Below are 18,893 nucleotides of genomic sequence, written 5' to 3'. Positions count from 1 at the left end.
ATGGTCAGCTGTTTTTCATATCCAACACCTTATGGGAAGGTAGCCTGTAAGCTTGGTCCTTTATTTTACTGCGGAACATGTATATAGCATCCTGGAAAATCTCTCCAAAACCCAGCGGTGTTTGGAACTTGCAATTTGCATGTTGTTGAGACTCTCAGCCAATGCCAGGTATGGTCACCAAAGCATTAAGCATTAGCCTTTAGTTTTCCTCTACCTGTGATTGAGGCTATCTATATCCAAGGACATTCAGAAGCTAGACAATTTCTACAGTGCTCCTCAGCAAGTATGGGTTTATCATTTTTAGTCATTATTTATATTTCGAAGTTTTTGAGAAAAGCATTGTATACAGAAGGAATAGAATTGACTGTCCCTAACAATCTTCCTAAGATAAATACGTAAATCTAGGTGTCCAGTACAGGATGTTTTCTTCCCGATTACTAAGAGGAAACAAAGGAATAATACAGACACATATTCAGTAAATTGGAGCTTGGCAATAGCCTTAATAGTTAAGAAAAGGAAGAAAAAACTAATTCAGCAACAGAAAGTTAATTCTCCAATCTACCCATATGCAATATACAAACTTTATTCTATTGCATCTTAGTGCATCTTTATATGTACATATAGCCTGCAAAAGCCCTAGATTGCAAAAATATTCATAACACCAGCCTGGAAGTTTTCTGGAACCCATCCAAAGCTTAACAGTTACATACAACAGGACTATACCTCAACCAGAAAAGATAGAAAAGATGAAGGATTGTTCTTAATTATAAGGCTTGGCATAAACAGCACATTCAGTGGTTGAGGCTATAAAATGTGCAAATACTTAGATTATGTAAGAAGTGTACTAATATCATTGGTATTCCTATCTAATAATTTAAATGATGCATTTATCTCTATATCTTCAAGCACATTTTGACATTTAATTTTAACTATTCCGGAATGCAGAGCTAAAATTAGCTTGCTTAAGCTGTTATGACAAAGGGCACAGTGTAATAATCAGTATAAAATCCACAGAGAATTATTAGAAATTACATTTTTTTAAAACCCTTCCCCAAAACTACTGAGTATTCCTAATTTAAGCACTTCTACAGCACAGTCAAGCAATCAAAACAATAAATCCAAGCCACTCTTGGCAAATGTTTGGAATGGAAGTCATACTCCAGGGCATTTCTGGATTTTGTAATTCTCACCCAAGGGTGTTTAGAGCTTAGAATGTAACATGCCTCTCAGCCCCTGATAAATTCGTACCATTGTCCTCAAGCAATAAAGAACACCAGAATGATCAAGGCAGATCAATCCATAAGCATTAAGTCAAAACGAAGCTGCAGTAGACGCCTAGCCACTAGGAGCAAAGGGCAAAAAAGAAGACTAAGACAATTTTCTTTATAATTAACTACATTCTTCAAAATACGCTACTGTTGGCAGATGAAGCAGCAGTGGAACATTTCCCTGTATTTACAAGACAGTCACATATTCTGCATCAGTGTGTTTGGATATTTTAGATCCCGCGTGTGAAACTGAGCTAAATTATAGAAAAACTGAGTGTGCAAAAATATGGAAACAACAGCAAATGATAGGCTGATCCCATGGTGCTGCTATATTGGGATTAAGAACATAAGAAGATCAGTGCTGTATTAAGCCAAAGTTCAGTTCCCATAGTGTCAAGCCAGTTGCCTGCAGAAGGTCTACCAGCAGACCATGACTGCAACAGCAACCTCCAACTCATGTTCCTAAGCAGTTGGTAGCAAGAGATGCACTGCCTCTGATACCGGAAGGGATAAATAGCTATCATGAGTAGTAGCCATCAGTAGCCTTATTCTCCATGAATTTGCCTAATCTCCTTTTACGTAATATTGTCCAAGTTGCTGGACAGAAAAGCAAACTAAAAAAGTTAATAATGAAGGCTTTGTAGTCTCTCATGGACTTATAGTGGGGTGGCCAAACTGAGGCTTTTCGAGTTAATTTTGTAGCTTGTGGCTTGCTGCCTGTGGGTGCCCACCTGCCACTCACCACCCGCTTGCCCTGCACCACCCACGGGCGCCCACTTGCAGCCCTCAAACAATTGACATTTAATGTATGTGGCTCTTCTGGTGAACAAGTCTGGCCACCCCGACTTATAATATGCCCAATTCCAGCAAGTATTCCTAGGTTTTGTTTTGTAAATCTTTTACAGAGTTCCATTCTACCACAAATATCCTTGAAAAAGACAAAATATTCAATTAAAGAGGGTGGATCTAGTTCCTGATCTTTTCTTATATCATCCAGCCTATTTGTTGAGTTTCACTAAATCTTGGTTTTTTCCACTTAGATTAGATTAGCATAACTGAAATCCACATGTCTGGATCCTTTACCCAAGTGGACTGCATTGGGCTGTCATCATACCAAAATAGAAGTGCACCTCCTCCGATTATGCAGCTAGAGAGTTGTGGTAGATATTTTCATGTCATGAGCAGTTTGATGTGTTTTCACATGCAAAATTAACTTTACAGGGAAAGCTGGATTTGAGAATTAGCAAGGAAACATTTGGCTGACTTAAAGAGAAAGGTTGACTTTTATTTGGTTCAGTTTGAAGGTTCTGATGATGATGATGATGATGATGATGATGATGATGATTATTATTTTGGCCATTTTCCAAGCTAAATATAAATTGCCAACTACATTTGCATGTTGCACTGGGGACATGGAGGATCCAGGTTCTAGTATCTACTCAGGCATGAGCCCACTGAGTTACTTTGGGTCAGTTATAGACTCTCAGTCTAACCTACCTCACAGGGATATTGTTGTGAAGATAAAAATGGAGTAGAGTAGAACTGTGTATGTCACCTTAGGTTCCTTTCAAGAAGATAAACACAATGCAATAATAACACTAATAATATAACATGCAATTGGAACATTTGTTAGAATCCATGTTTGGTCTCATGGATTTTACAGCTTCAGAGCCACCGGTATTATTGGAGCTACTGATTGAAGCCCAACAGCTACATCGGCCTATAATATTTGTCTATAAATATTTATTATCAGTGAATAAATAAGATACATATGGTCTTAACCAAGAATGGAATAATGAACTGGTGCTGGACTCCATCTCTAAATGTACCAGTATGGAACACATTCAACAGCTCCAATAAAGCTCAGAATTAAAGCTGGAATGGATAAAGAGCCCCACTGACATTGAAGTCACCAGCTTCCCTTGCTGCTTCCTAAACAGCATCACAGAATGGGATGCCTTATAGGAATCTGCACAGGGACAAGGATACATCTATTGCCCTTGTAAGAAGGAGTTCACAGGAAGGTAATACGTATCACCATCACAAAACAAAGTGATTGATCATCTGAGTTTCCTGTTCCACATTTTAGCAAGTGACATTCAGAGAGCACAAGGAAGAAAAAAAGGACATACCAATGATATGTTCCTAATTTTGGAGTGGTTGAAAACCTTGAAATCTTATCCATAAGCAAGCTACATTCTTGGCATGTGTATATATATAGGAAGTGGGGGGAGGGCAACTATACACATGTTGCTTTTAAGCATATTAATAGCACAATAGCATACGGAAGGAACATATAAGTTAATATCAAGCTAACAAAAAAAGAAATATCCTTATTTACATTTTCTTGCATTTTATGGCTCTCTCTGTTGACCCACGTAGCATATTATAGCACTTTTTAATATATTTATATATGTTCCGGTGTTACCTTTCCATCTCACTGCCAGGTGATCAATGCAGATGAATTTTTTCACAAGATGTTATGGAATGGCGAAACTACATGTTACACAATGATACATGTTTCCTTTCCTTCAATTTTGCTCCCCACAGGCTGCAAGAAGGAGTGGAACAGCAGCAGGGACAGCATTCTAAACCTGTTTTTTGTCCCCCAATACTGCTTTCTCTACATTGCTTCTTTCCAATGGAGGAAAAATTTACGAGAAGAACCTCCCCCTTTTCCTAGGAGTGCAAGAACAGCTGGATGATTTTAAGCAAAAAAAAAAAAAAAAAAAGAAGCAGGAAAAAAGGCTTCCTGGATACTCCCCTTGTAGCCTTGAGTACAAGAAAAATAAAAATGCTATGGGAATGCAGCACACAATCACAACAACATGGAAAAGGGCATGCACAAAGATTTATAGCCATAACTGAAAGTCAGCATAGATGGACTGAAAACTACAATAGTCACATGCTGGGAAGAAATCAGACTGTAGCCTCAGGTGCACTTCTAAAGTCTCTATTATTTGAGCAACTAGTGCTGTGTGCATGCAGGGCCAATCACAATCAGTCTGCCCATCTAAGTGTGATGTGTGTGGTGTGCCATTGCTACAACAGTCTTCCAGGAATTTCTGCAGGGTGAATGAAAATATCCTCTGTAGCATTAAAAAAGGCTAGTATTTTTTCCACTGAAGTGGTATTAATACCCTTCAATTGTTGTTGTCATTGTTGTTGATGATGATTAAGTGTTTTGAAATGAGTATCATTTATGATGGAAAACATAATGAAATATACTGGTTTTGAACAGAACAATAACAGAGAGAACAATTTACTCCTTCCATTGTCTTTCTTTTTTTGTGTATATTAGTCATCAAATGCGCTGCTGCTTATCTCTCTCTTCCCATCTGTTTCCATTCTGAAAGCAGTGAGCCCTAAAGAACAAGTCACCCATTTATATTTGCATAATTTAGCAATGGGCTACAGGTAAAGTTGGCACAGCTGTTGATCCATTGATCATGTGGACCCACAAATCATCCTTTCAGCTCAGGCTACAATAGGTAACTAGTTGGCATTTATATTCACATACATGATAGTAGTGATCCTTCTGTCAACCCTGCAAAGAAGATCACCATGATCTTCCCATATTGCCGATGAAGGACAGAGGCTGACACGTAAGGGCTTGTATAAAGCCATCTGGAAAGATAATTTGAAGCAGAGTTTTCCTGGGTCACACCATCATGGCTTGACTATACCACTTCTCAGAAAAGCTCTGAATGCATTCCCAGAAATGATGGGAATAGTTGGAAGGTTGGAAATGAACAGCATTTCCAAGCAACCATTAGGCAGCCAAATGCTTATATTTGGATGCATCCAGATGGCTGGGGCTAACAACCAAAACACATTGTGAAGTTATATGACCTATCCCCTCCTTACAGATTTGTTTATGGAAAGAAAATGGATAGAGAGAATACTTGGAAGGCTTATTAATGGAAGATGATAATGTCTGGAGCCCCTGTACAATTCCATGAATGGGGTGGAGCAGTGGCACAGTAAGAGTCTTGTCTAGAAGAAACCTTGGTTCTGATTTAGTTCCCAGCCAAACAAAAGCATTTTAAGTGACTTTTGCAAAATATTGCTGCAGCACTGTTTCTGGAGGAAAGTATGGTATGTGTAGTTTTATACAGTTTACTCAGATAATTTATGAGGCCATTTCCTAGCCTGGCAGAAATCCAAATAGCTCTACTGACATCAATTTAGCTAACCTTTTATAGTGAATGAAGATATGAGTGATGACATAGAATTTGTGGCATTCTTAATACGGTAACAAAAGTAATTTGAATCGTGATACTGACGCAAAATTGCAATATATCCAAGAATATTTCATTTCTCACACCTTCATTCACATTTAGATTTTTTTATTCCTATCTCTGCCATACTACAGCCATAGGAAATTAGTATGGCAAATCCACAGTGTGTTGAATTTGGTAAGGGATGGTCTAAAAAGTTTTTAATTAATTAATTAATTAATTTGGACTGAGGAACCCTAAGTCAGTTATGAAATGCGCCCATTGACACATTCGTGGGCTAGTTGTGAAATGAAGTGAAATCTAACTGTCCCACGAACATGGACGCCTGATCCCCAACAGGGGACTCCTATTTGTCTTCTGTGGCAAATACTGAAGATAGACAGTAACTATCAACCCCCAACACTCTTCCCTATCTTATCACTGTATCAGTGATCTTTCCTTCCATCTTTACATATGCACAGCAATGGGTAAATAGTCATATTTACATATTTATGAGGTCCCTGAAGCAGAAATAACATATAAATTATTTATTCTATAGCCAAAAGCAGAGATGGACTGCATGGCAATTGATACTATAGTCTTGCATTAATTTTATGTTTTTAATTGTTACAGCAACTCATCAATATTTATTCAATAGATGGTAAAACTGGATAGTGAGAAAGTTGATTTAATACAACTAGCTGGGAATGATGGATGAGTAGTCAAAAACATTTGGGGGAAACCAAGTTGGAGAAGGAGTCTTTGAAGTAATGATTTAAATTGGCTGTCAGTCCCTTTTAGGGCAACAAGAATGATCAATTAACTGTTCGTGTAAAGTCCTCATCACTTTTGCTATAGCAAATGTTATCCTAAATATTCTGTGGCAAATGAAGCTGAGTTAAAGTGGAGCATGCATGTGTGGGAGCCAAAATCACACATTATGTGTGCTCCATGTGGTAGGAGTGTCACAGCAAGCTCAAACAAGCGGAGCTCAAAAGATGATCAAGAAAACGGCAGGAAAATACTACATTTCTTGGCGCACCTAACACATTTTGCATCCCAATATTTGTTCCTTCAACCCATCATGTGTGGGCCACATCTGAATACTACTCCTACATTTCCCATGGTCTAAGAGAGATGAAAAATCCCAGTTCATCTAGAAACTTGCTGCTATCTAGAAGCATACAATTTTCTTCCAGCTTTTGTTCACTCATTTTCAGATATCCCACTTGCCAACTCAATCTGGGTAACTGTTCCTAGTGTGTACCAGACTTACCCATTTATTTTAGTTATGCCCCATCCAGCCAAATAATGCCACTGATCATTAAATACTGAAACACTACAATGGTGTTGACAAAAGCCCTGAATTTGTTACTGTTTGTATACAAATATCCTTTTTTCCCTACTGTGGCAGTAAACTTTGAAAAGGATGCTCACTGCCTTCTGTTCTCACCACCTTGCTATGTCAATGCAATGCTATGTAAAATACAGATTCTAACCAGAGGCTTTGGTAGCAGATGTTAAGGTTCATCTCACTTATTTGCATTGATTTCAAAACTTATAAGATTGCCCTTGATGCAGTGACTGCAGAAAGGCAGCTACTAAATATTTAATATGATCTTGGAAACATAGCATTTAATATTCTCTGATAAAGGCACAAGACTGACAGAAAAAGAAAATGAAAGGATTACCTAAAAAACTGACATCGAAATGACACCAAGCATTGAAATGTTCAATTAAAATGTCATATTTGTATCCCATTTTTTTCAAGGAACTCCAAGTCAGTTTACATAAACCCCATCCTTTCTATCTCCTCCTCACAACAACCCTGCGAGAGCTGGGTTGGGCTGGGTTGGGCTGAGAGTCAGTGACTGGCTGAGTCACCAATTGAGCTGCATGCCTGAGTGGAGACTAGAACCCAGATCCAGCCCAGCCCTCTAACTACCACATTACAATGGCTGGCAATACCATCATCAATCCACAGAAGAAAACATCTCACCCCTGCTCTTTTGGCCTTCTGCAGCTTCTCCTCTGTTCTCATTCCAGTCAGTTTTTCCAGCTGACAGCCCCAGCTGCTATGCCAGGGTCCATGCTACAAAATACTTCCTTCCACCTAGAATATTCACAGGAAGACCCTAAACCATGAAGGGGCAATGATCCCCCCACAAAAAAAATATATGTTGGAGCTGCAACTGAAGGTGGGCAGAACTAGATGCGGGTACAGTTTGCAGCACTTACTTTACATGTGCAAACCATCCCTTCTCTCTCTGTTGTACACAGTTCCCAGCAACACTAAATACCACGGAGCACGACGTGGATTATAGCAAGACACGAGTTGATTAAAGAGGAGGAAGTCATCAGCATGACAATATTTATTATTTATAAACTCCATCAACAAAGACAAATGTGCAGCGATGGAAATAATGATGGAAGAGCAGGATTTAAGAAAAGGCCATTACATTTCAATTTGTCTCATATGTAAGATTTAAGACTCTTACAATAACAGGAGTTATATGAATAAAACCATTCAATTTAATTTGTGGCTGCATTTTGTAGCTCAGATGGATTGAATCCCCCCTCCAGGTCAGAATGACACATAAGGGCAAGAATCGATCCATTGGTAAATAATTGTAATTAACTTATGCACTAACAGAAAGCAAGTATCCTGTTTATTAGCAATGTTGGGAGAAAGTATGAAAAGTCTTCTGGTACCACAAAAACTGACATTACCTCATCAGTCTCAGTGTAATAATAGGAATACAGCAAGAACTGAATCTGCATTTCTTGTGTGCATCTAATTTGATCATAACCAGATTCATTTATATGGAAACTAACAATCCTCATAAAGCATTGCATTGGGACTTTTGATTTACTTCAGTGGATTAATCCTAATGTATTGTGGTTGTTCCATATGCATTTTAGGGCATCATATATGCTTTTAAAACTGATTGCAGAGATCAACGCATCCATGTCGGGAATTAATTATATTCTTCCACTGGAACATTTTGCAACTCATTGGTTAAATCGTAAATCTATTTATTTATTTATACATGTATTTATAGCCCACCTATAACTGCCAAGATCCTCCTGGGTTAGGATAGGGTGTGATGGGGTTACAAGCAGAATCTGAATGTAGCAAACATCTTGCCCGGGGACAGTCAAATTCTTGAAATAGCTGGGTAAGCAATTCTTTGGGTAACCTGAATGTGGCACCAGTGTGCCATGCACTCATACTCATTTATATTATTACATTGCATTTGTAGCCCTCCCTTTTTCTCTTGTGACAAACCCATAGCTTCATTTTATGCTCACAGCAACCTTGTGAGGTAGGTTAAGCCGAAGGTGAGAGACTGGCTCAAAGTCACCCAATGAGTCAAATGTGGATTAGAACCTGGATCTCCCAGGTCCCCAGTCCAAGAATGAAACAGGCCACTACTTCTTCCCCAATTCTGGCTCTCAGTTCTTTGAAGAAAATCTTCCACCATTCCCTCAAGACACACCAATACAAACATGCCATATAAAAGCTAAAATTACTAATCGAACTAAGCCCAATTTAGAGTCCATTGGACTATGATAATCAGAACAATTAGAAAGTTTAATATTCATAAAGTACTGCTAAAATGATTAAGATACATGAGAGCAACCAACATTGTCATTCCTGTGACCAACTTGAGTTATCAGTGATGATGTTCATTGCAGAGGTGAACGGGATGTTTCACATCTCAAAGGTTATTATTTCAGCACTGGGTGAGGCTCACGCTGTAACATTCTCCTTCAAGAGGTCAGCAACGTTTCTTTTCATGCAAAGTTTAGAGTATAGGGTATAATTAACCAGATGTAAATGCTGTGAAAAATTAGGCAGTTGCATAATTGGCTGATAAATATGAGTGCTGTGGTTTATTATGCACAGCAATGCAGAGAACCTTTGGAGCATGATATTATAATCAACCCAGTATCAGCCATATTGTACTCATTAAAGATGCATCGGCAGCTCATCCTTCAAATACAGAAATTTGTGATGCTTTTCAAAGTACTAAAGAAATCACAATTTTTACCATTTCAGACTGGATTTCTGAGTAATGTATTTTGAAAATAACATGTTCAGACATTGTATGTAAGTCCGGCTCCATATTTAAACAAAGCATGATTATAAATATTATCACACCTGCGTTGTGCATGACACAGACCAAGTAATGCTAATGGTGGTTGGCGATTTATGGTGGTTCAGAGATGTGATAAGTCTTTCAGTATAATGCTCATGTTTATGATTTCAACAACAGTCTTTGCTTTTATTTACATATTTTTTCCAGATTTCAGTAGCTTGGTTTGTGTGTAAAAATAATCCATAGATTCTTCAACCCACAGATTGTTGGGACTGGGTCCAAGTGAGTGACTGTGTTGTCTCTTGCTTGCTTCCAAGTTGCGTCTACATTGCAAAACTACTCAGGAACACCCTATTCCTTGGTTGTTACTTGTCATGTCTGAACACAGCACACTGGATTCTTGAAGGTTAAGTCACTCAGAGACTCATGGTTTGTTTGTTCAGTTAAAACTGTGGGTTGTTAGACCCTCAACAGTTTGAGTGCTGGGTTTGGATATCCTGATTCAGTGTTCATTTTTCAGTTTGCATAACATCTGTCCACATATTTAATGATGGGATTTTCTTTGTGCATTTTTGTCTGCCAACTGCTATGCTCCACTGTTGCTTGTACCAAGTGCTGTGCTGATTCTTTTGTATAGCTAATATTTGAGTTAATGGGTGCCATATTGAAAAACAGATTTTACTCTAAAACGTGCCTGGTAGCAACCCTTCTGTATTTGAGTCTTCTGGCTCAAATGCTACCCCATAAGCTCCCTTCAGCTTCAGAAGCCCTTTGCTATTTGGCCAAGGGAGTAGTGCTATTTGAGAAAAACAAGTCAGAAAAGCATTGCGCTCATTGTGGCAGGTATTTGGCACTTGACCATAGTGGAGACAACTGATTTATTAATATTAATACCTTCCAAGAGCAGCAGCACATATATTTCCCTTCTATAAAACTAGTTGCCAGTCACTTTTTATTTTAAAAAATGAATAAAAACCATTTTAAATTTTCAAAACTATTTTCTAAAATGGCTCTCTCTCTCTGTCTCTCTCTCTCTCTGTCTCTCTCTCTCTTTAAGAGAAGATACACTTCTATTCTTTATTGGATTACTATAACATTGGAAACAGCATAATACAATCAAACTAATGGTGATACAAAAAGAAAGATTTGGGGATGATTTATTTATTTATTTTGCCATGGGGGTGGTATTTTTATCCTTATTTAAATGCACCATTGCCTTTAAATTATTTCACTTAAAGTTAGTGTTAGACTCTGGCTGGATTTCCAAGGAAAATTCTGATACAAGCTGTTTTCCAGCCCTTCAAACCGAGTAAATAAGAGGTACATAATAGGAGGAAGCACTTTTGTAAAGCACTAATAATGGGTATTGAGTGTACATTCTCAAGGGCTGCCGGCTGTTCTCTAGAAGAATCAGGAGGAGGAGGAAGAGGAGGAGGAGAGGGGGCCTGGGAATGTGAGCTGTTCCTGGACATTTAGATGAGAGAAGAGATGCTTATGACAAGGCCAGACTTCCTGGGCGGACGGGCAGTCTCTGGGAAGACCCAAGATGTACAATTGGCAGGAGGGGACTTGCAGCAGGGGACTTTCTCAACATGGACAAGGCAGATGTGGCTCTTGACCCCAAGAGGTGTTATCAGCAGAGGAGGGCAGCCCAGGATCGGTGTGCAGAGAGGAGGTGTGCAAGTTTTCAGAAGACCCCTCCTAAAGGCATGCTCATAAGGAAAGTTCTTGGAGGTGAATACTAGATTGGGTTCAATGAACTGCTCTGTGCCTGCTCTGAGATTCATTCCAGGTGTTTGTGCATCTGGAAAATGCTTTGGGCAATAAGGAATGTTTTGCAACAAGGGTCTGCGGGTTTGAATGTGCAAAGGGAGAAACCCTAACACATGACAGTAGGCGAGTTTATTTCTTACTCCACCTCAAAGTGCTGCAAAGGGACTGCCAAAAATTAATTTACGCTTTCATAGTAGATTTGACAGGAAACCCTCAACACAGTCACAACACATTATTTAGAAAACAGATTTTTTCATGCATTTTTCACCATATATGCAAATAATGTTTGTGAAGGTAGCATAATATCATGGCAAGCAAGTCAACGGCTGGGAGAGACTCCGTCTCCAACAGGAGACAGACAGGTGACTGACATGATGGTCTGGAATAATTCTCAATATACACTTCCATTCTTTCTGCAGAATATGACACATTCTTTCTTACTCAGGCAATTATTCATTTCAGGCCTCTGATTGCATTCTGCAGATCACCAGACCATTCATCAGTGAATCAATTTTATGCACATGATTTTTCAGTTAATGCCCTATTGACCTTGGTGAAAGTCCCAATTACAAATTTCTTCTCCACAATAAACTTGCTTATTTTTCAACCATTTTGCACCATACTACCACATCATTAAATGTGACACCAACACTGTTCCTAAAAGAGAGTTTTCCACATAGTGCTAAGAAATTAAGAAGTTCATGTTTACTATATAACCTGAAAAGGAAAACAAGCTAAAGATATCTGCAATATGACCAAAATGCAGGATGATGGAATGTGGCTGGATTATATAGTAATGGTGGCAACTTTCAGAATTGGGAAAATTTTTTTCCTAAGTCCCACCATTTGGAAACCCTGCATCTAACATGATCCAAGCTGAAAAAGCCTTCCAAAGCTCATAATACACTCTCTGCCATTGCTCTCTAACCATTTTGGCTGGTCAATCCCTTCCTAAGCAAGGTCATGTTATGAAGTAACTGAAGTTGGGGAACCTTGGTAGACATCATTCTTAGGGCTTAAATCAGGCTTACCCACATGCTGTTCTTCAGAACCAATGTTCAAAAATGCTGGGAGTTGTAGTTCAAAACATTTGGCAGGCACAGGAGGCTGTTTTGGATGCCCCACTGTGTCTTTTCCTGCTGTGGAGCATGACAGGTGTCATTTCCCATCACTCCCAATTCAATGAATGGAGCTGGGAGACATGGACAACTGCAGCACCCATGCTTCCTTGCAAAATGTTATGACTGCAGGCTTGTTCAGGAGCATCTATGCCTGAAAGAGAAGAGTGTCAGGGCTTCTCTGCTCTCCAGGCTGCTCCTCTTGAGTCCATTCCAGGTTCTCCAGTGTGGGCTGTGCTGGAGAAGGAGTTGTGGCCAAAAAGATTGGGATGAAAGCTTTTTCTGAACTTTCTCAAAGTTTCCAAAGCTGAGAATTCTACAGAATGGCTCGGGGGGTGGGGGGAAGAAGGGTGGGGAACTCTTAATTCATTGCAAGGAAAGCCAGGGGGAGTTTGCCCTTCACTAATATTATATGGTAAAAATGTCAGTGGCATATAGAAATAATTAATGTTGAAATCATTCTATGCTGAAAAGGATTCTATATAGTGCAGTGAATTATTTCCACTTTTAATATTCAGCTAGAGAAGAAAGTGACAGCATAATTCAGCTGTAGTGTTCCTCCAGGAATGGGCTTAAGCAGCAGTCAATCACTGCATAAACATTTTATGCTTAGTAATAGGAACCAATTGCCACATTAGTAATATTCACCAAGAGCAACTGCAGCAAAGTTTTACTATCCTGTCTGGAAAATATGAAATACAGCCATAAAGGAAAGTGCAGTTAACAATAACACGTGCCTTGGCTACATTGATAGATTAATCTAATTTCATTTTAGAAAATGGAGGTTTGGTTTGGTTTGGTTTCAAGAACTCTGATATGCGTTTTAAATACTTGGGGACTACAGCTGAAATTCAAAGGAGATTTACTTTTTGAATAGATGCCCCATACATGAAAATTATAGCTGCATTGGGGTCATTTGTGCAGAAAGTAATTTATTTTAAAAGCCTTCCTCTTCTAAAGTACATATATTTATTATGGAAACAATACAGTAGACTGAGTAGAGAAATGCTGAACCCAAACGGATAGAGGCTGTTTACTTTTAATGCATAGTCACACAACCTTAAAATTGAGCTCAAATGTGTATCATTTCCAAGCCAAAGTTTGGTCTCCTTTCTCACTATTTTAAACAGTACTCATGTGAATAAGACATGCTGTAAACACATTCTTCAAATTAGGTCACTTTAAACCCAGCAGTACTTTAAGCATGTGATTAAGCTTTTGTAAAGGTCAAGCTTCTACCTGGCATACAAAACCTATTATGTCAGAATGTAGCACACATCCAAGTTTTTAAACGCACTGTTCTAATAATTATCCTAAAAGCAAGATGCTCTCTAGATCACAACACCATTTTCAATTGTTTTGGGTAAGGAGCCTAGTGTGGGCATCAGTCCTCCTTTATTCAGAGGACCGTCCTCTATTTCAAGGGCTGCCAGAGGGCTGTGCTCTCTTCTGAAGGTGTCCTCTCTCTGAAGGACTCTCCAGCCCAAGACTGGTGTAAAGATAAAGAACCATCAGAAGGCAGGGCTGGGTCTGGAATCCGTTCATCAACAGCACCTGGACAGCAGACCAAGCAAGGCACACAAGTGATGTCATCACATTCTTCCTCACTATGCTGAGATGTACTGTATTTCTATTTAAATCACCATAATTATTCCTAAATTTGCATCTGTACATATATATCAGCATATGTAAATAGGCATACCCTTTTGTCTTTTCTTTTGGCAATTCACAAGTGGGCAGTCTTCTCAAACTTTAAATTATGTAAAGGGAAAATTTTCATTTTCAGTAATAAACTTAGCTATTATACACAATGGAGTCAAGGACATGCTTCATTTTTCAGTGTTTGCACATACCTTATTACTTTTATTTCTATAATCATAATAAATTCATAGTCTAAGTGTTAATATATATTATTTGATCTTACTTGTTTAAAAAAGTGGGGTGGGGGGAGAATGTTAAGTCCAAATGAAAAGCTAAATGGTTACAACTACTGGAATATTTTATTAAATCAGCCCTAGCTTAGGCATTCCATTTGGGCTCACTAGCTAACAGCGAGCTGGTGTCATTGCTTAAATGGGGGCGAACAATGTCACAGGCTCCCCCTGCTGCACCCTGGCTGCCTCACTGCACGGCAGCTGTGGCCTCCAGACCAGACCCCAAGTCAGCCCCACAAAACGTGAATCACATCCACCTAAACATGATCTTACCAATGCAGTGGCCAGGCTTTCTCTGACCAGGAATGAGCATAGCTGACATCCCAACTTGCTCCTCATCACAAAAGCCACTTTGGACTCTACTGACAATAATGAATCCAGGAGCACTCCCAAAATAAGTATCTCTTGAGGGCCCCCGACCCCACCTAGAGCAGATGAACTGCCCGACTTCCATGCCTGCAATTTCCCCCCACAGAGTCTCTGTCTTGTCAAGATTCTGATCAGTTAGTTGTCCATCATCCAACCCAGTGCTGCATCCATGTGGTGACTCAGAACATACACAGGCTCTCTTGATTCAATATTACAAAAAACAGAACTGAGAACACCTTGCTCCTGAACTCCGAATGACCACCTTCGACAGTTTCATACAGATCTTAAGCAGCACAGGGAACAAGATGGGAACAAGGTTTGTTTTCCAGATGGGCAAGATTTCCATTTCTTGATGGAAACCTCCTCTCTCTAAACTTTCTTGACTCTGCATGTTAACTATGCTGGAAACCCACTGGACTTTTTGCTGCCTCTCTTAACTTGTGGTATGCACACTATCTGCATCTCTGTTGTGATGATGTTAAGTAATCTCCAGGCATTTTGGAGGGATTTAACCCTCTTGACTCCCCTTTTCAAATTCTTTTTTACCTTCTCCCTTATCGTATTGAAGTTTCCTCTTTTGAACTTTCAAACACCACTGTGCTGGACCTATTTCACCTTTTTCCATCTAACGATATATTACAGCTGTGGTCATTGTGTCTAACTGGTTCAACAGCATTTACATCTCATACTATGTCCTGGGCAACTCAACCTAGGATTAAATCCAGGATTACTTGTCCCTCTAGTCATGACCAAATATTCTAGGACACAGCTTTTTAGGAAATCAAGAAATTTAACTTCTCTGTCAGAACTGAAACATGCACTTAACCATTCGGTGTGTGGATACTTGAAGTCCTCTATTATTACAGCACTGTCTTTTTTGAGGCCTTCCTGATTTAATTCTCTATCTCAGGATCAGCTAAACATTCTGTTCTGTAGGGCTGTAGCATATTCCTCTGAATAAATTAGGTTTGGAGCCAGAGTTACCAACACTGCTTCTGTTGAGCTTGCTGTGCATTTTAGATTATCAAGTCTGCTGGACTGTAAGGTCTCTTGGGCATACAGAGCAACACCTCCTCCAGCATGACCTTCCCTGTCCTTCCTGTACAGTTTATATCCAGAGACCATATCCTACGCGTATTAGTTCTCTCCATTCTACCAGGTTTCCATTATGCCCACTAATTCTAGCTTCTTCTTCTCTAGACACATGCAACTTATATTTCAGCACTTAGTCCTTTCCAACTGGTTTTCATGTCTCACCATAAGCTTGTGGTTTATTTCCTCTTCTTCTACATTTCGTCAATCAGAAACCTTTCCCTCTTCATCCCTTAGGGATGATGTAACCTGAACCAGGTGCTTCCCAGCTCCCTTTTTTATGCTATGTGCCAGCAGACCGGTTCCACTTTGGTTCACAAGGAGCCTGTTACCCCTGTGCACATTTTCCCACAATGTTTCTCAGTGCCTAACCCTCTACACAACCATTTCCCATTGTCTAGTTGACCCAGCATGTGCAGCAGGTAGCATTTCAAAGAATGTCACCTTGGATTTCAACCAAGCATGTAGATTTCAACCTTCTACCTAGCAACCTAAATTTAGCTTTCTGGATCTTACAAGTACTTTTCCACATAGCACTGGTACCAACATGGACCATGACCACTGATTGTACCCCTTCATGATCAACAGGGCTATCTGGTCAATGTGTGATAGCCACAACTTTTGCACCAGACAGGCAATTCACTATGTGCTCAACATGCTCATCACAAACCCAGTTATCCATGCGTCTAATGATCAAATCTCCTACCACCAGGAGCCATCCACCCCACCAGAGGCACACCCTTAGTGTGAGAAGATAAATTTTCACCTTCTAAAGAATGGGCCTCTTCTAAGGGTTCATTCCCTCTTCCTCAAAATGACACTTTCCTTCCACGAGACCCCCATTTCCCATTACTTTCCATTGTAAAAGTGTCTGGCAAAATTATTACAGTAGGCTGCAACCCTGTCAAATTTTTTTATGGATGTATCATTTCTGAGGCTGTGTGAAGAACTGGCCCAGTCTAGTCCACTTTCCAGAATCTGAGTTCCTGGTGAACTTGCCCAGCATTTGTGGGGCACTTCCAAGTAATCAAGCCCCACACACTACACAAGTGGTTGCTCATGACATCAAAGGAAGCTGGTTGTGAAGGCTCACCAGGTAAGCAGCCCTCCAACCACTAGCAGAGTCCCGTCACATGCCAGGAGCAGCCATTGAAATGGTGGCCACTCCTGGGGCAAAGAAGGCTGAGCTATTAGCTGCAAGGGGCTGGCCAGGAAAGCAGCTCCCCAACTCCTAGCAGTGCCCTCTTGAGCTCCAGGAACAGCGGCTCAAATGACTGTTTCTCTGCTCTCCGATCATAAAGAGAAGCACTATTCTTTAAATCAAGAATCAACTTTATGAGCAATCCTGTCATATGTATAATACTGCTTAAGTTGCTTAAATAAGAATTATCATAGCTACATGGAAGCATTATTTCTCCATTGCATCATAAACTAGTGGCACCCAACTGAAAGTCTGATTATTCTCTGGAGGCATCTAAATGATATAAGAATGGGCATATAGTTGGCTTTACGTACTCCCCCCAAAAAGAATATGGTATAGTATAGTACCTGTAACTTCCTGTACATTTTTAAAAATTTGTTATATATCCATGCTATTTATACCTGTTACATTTTGTGTAAAAAGAGAGTGTCATGTGTGTAGACAGCTACAATTTACAAAGGAAAAATGTCCAAGGGAAGACTTTAAGCCTGGCAGAAGAGAAATGAATTGTCCATTCAATGCACGTTGCTCAGGCTGAGTTTGAGAGAGAGTGGCACAACCGAACTGTCGTGGTGGTGATCCCCTGTTAGAGGCCACACAGATGGCTCTGCCTGGCAGCAAACAGGTCCATTCACTTTCAAAGGATTAGCAGAAGCCTGCTTGTAGAGTCTTTTCGCCAGACACGTGTAAAATAGAACTGCTGATGGTAAGGTGCATCTCTTAGCTCCAAACTATAGAGTAGCATTAACTATTTTGCAACCCCAGCAACATAGTCAGTGAAACAACTTTGGTTTCTGTGACTGGACAGGCAGTCCCTGGGCTACGAATGTCCAAGTTATGAACAACCCGCACTTAAAGCCTATTGATGTAAAAAATTCAGTTAAAGGCAAACTGCAGGAAATCGTCATCACAATAGAGACAGAGGAAGCAAAGGAGGGAGGCCCCCAAAGATTGCCTTCCTGGCTCATCCATCCAGAGAGGGAAAACTGTCTGGCATTTCCTTGCTGCAAAGAGACGGCACTGGTGAGTTTGGGTGGGGGGCAGGGACAAAGATATTCACAGTTTTTCCATTTTCATGGGGGCCCTGCACCCCTAACACCCATGAATGTGGAGGGCCAACTATACATGATTCGACTTATATACAAATTTTACTTAAAGACAAATTTCTGTTTTCTCAGGAATGGAACTAATGTGTAACCAGGGGACTTTCTGTAGCTTACTAAAGCATCTAATGAATGCAATGTAGTGACACAAAGAGTCTGCAGTTCTTGTTCTACCTGCTGTAATTTATACACAACCATATGCCTGATGTCATTTTCAGAAACTCACTACTAAAAAGCAGTGCACACATGCCCCAAACACTGATGCAGTAAAGACATGCCTGAAACTGGCCTGAGAAATTGCCCAAAACATGTTGCTGCCTTCTCAAAATCAATAATATCCTATTAAATGAAACTAAAGCCATGTTCTGAACAGGAAACATGTTGAGGCAACTGGTCTCCCTTTAGCATTCCCTCAGACCAATTTGAAACACTATGGCTTTTCATCTTTCTCCTCAGAGGGCAGTGTGTGTGTGTCAAACCCCTGGTGATAACATGTGATCCAGGAAGACAGAAAAATAGCGTAAGTTGCAAGAGAAACTTGGCAGGTTTTAAAGTAAACAAGCTATGGCTACAATCAAACTAGAACAAAAATATTCACACCTGCACCTTTTCAAAAACATCCAGTATATTTACAAGGATAACAATTTCATACATATGTGTGCTGGCTGGGGCATAATACAAACAACAAGATGACTTGTGAAAAAATTATTTT

The 18,893-nt window shown here is 39.8% G+C and overlaps 1 protein-coding gene across 2 annotated transcripts in view; it reads right to left on the bottom strand.

Moving 5' to 3' along the window:
* The window catches only part of KCNC2 (potassium voltage-gated channel subfamily C member 2), a 94,764-nt gene that overhangs the window by 13,377 nt on the left and 62,494 nt on the right, over window positions 1-18,893 (bottom strand). The window lies entirely within an intron of this gene.

Source organism: Varanus komodoensis, unplaced genomic scaffold (genome assembly GCF_004798865.1).
Source record: "Varanus komodoensis strain SLA01 unplaced genomic scaffold, ASM479886v1 scaffold8, whole genome shotgun sequence".
Lineage (NCBI taxonomy): Eukaryota > Metazoa > Chordata > Lepidosauria > Squamata > Varanidae > Varanus > Varanus komodoensis.
This window is presented reverse-complemented; position numbering and strand designations above follow the sequence as displayed.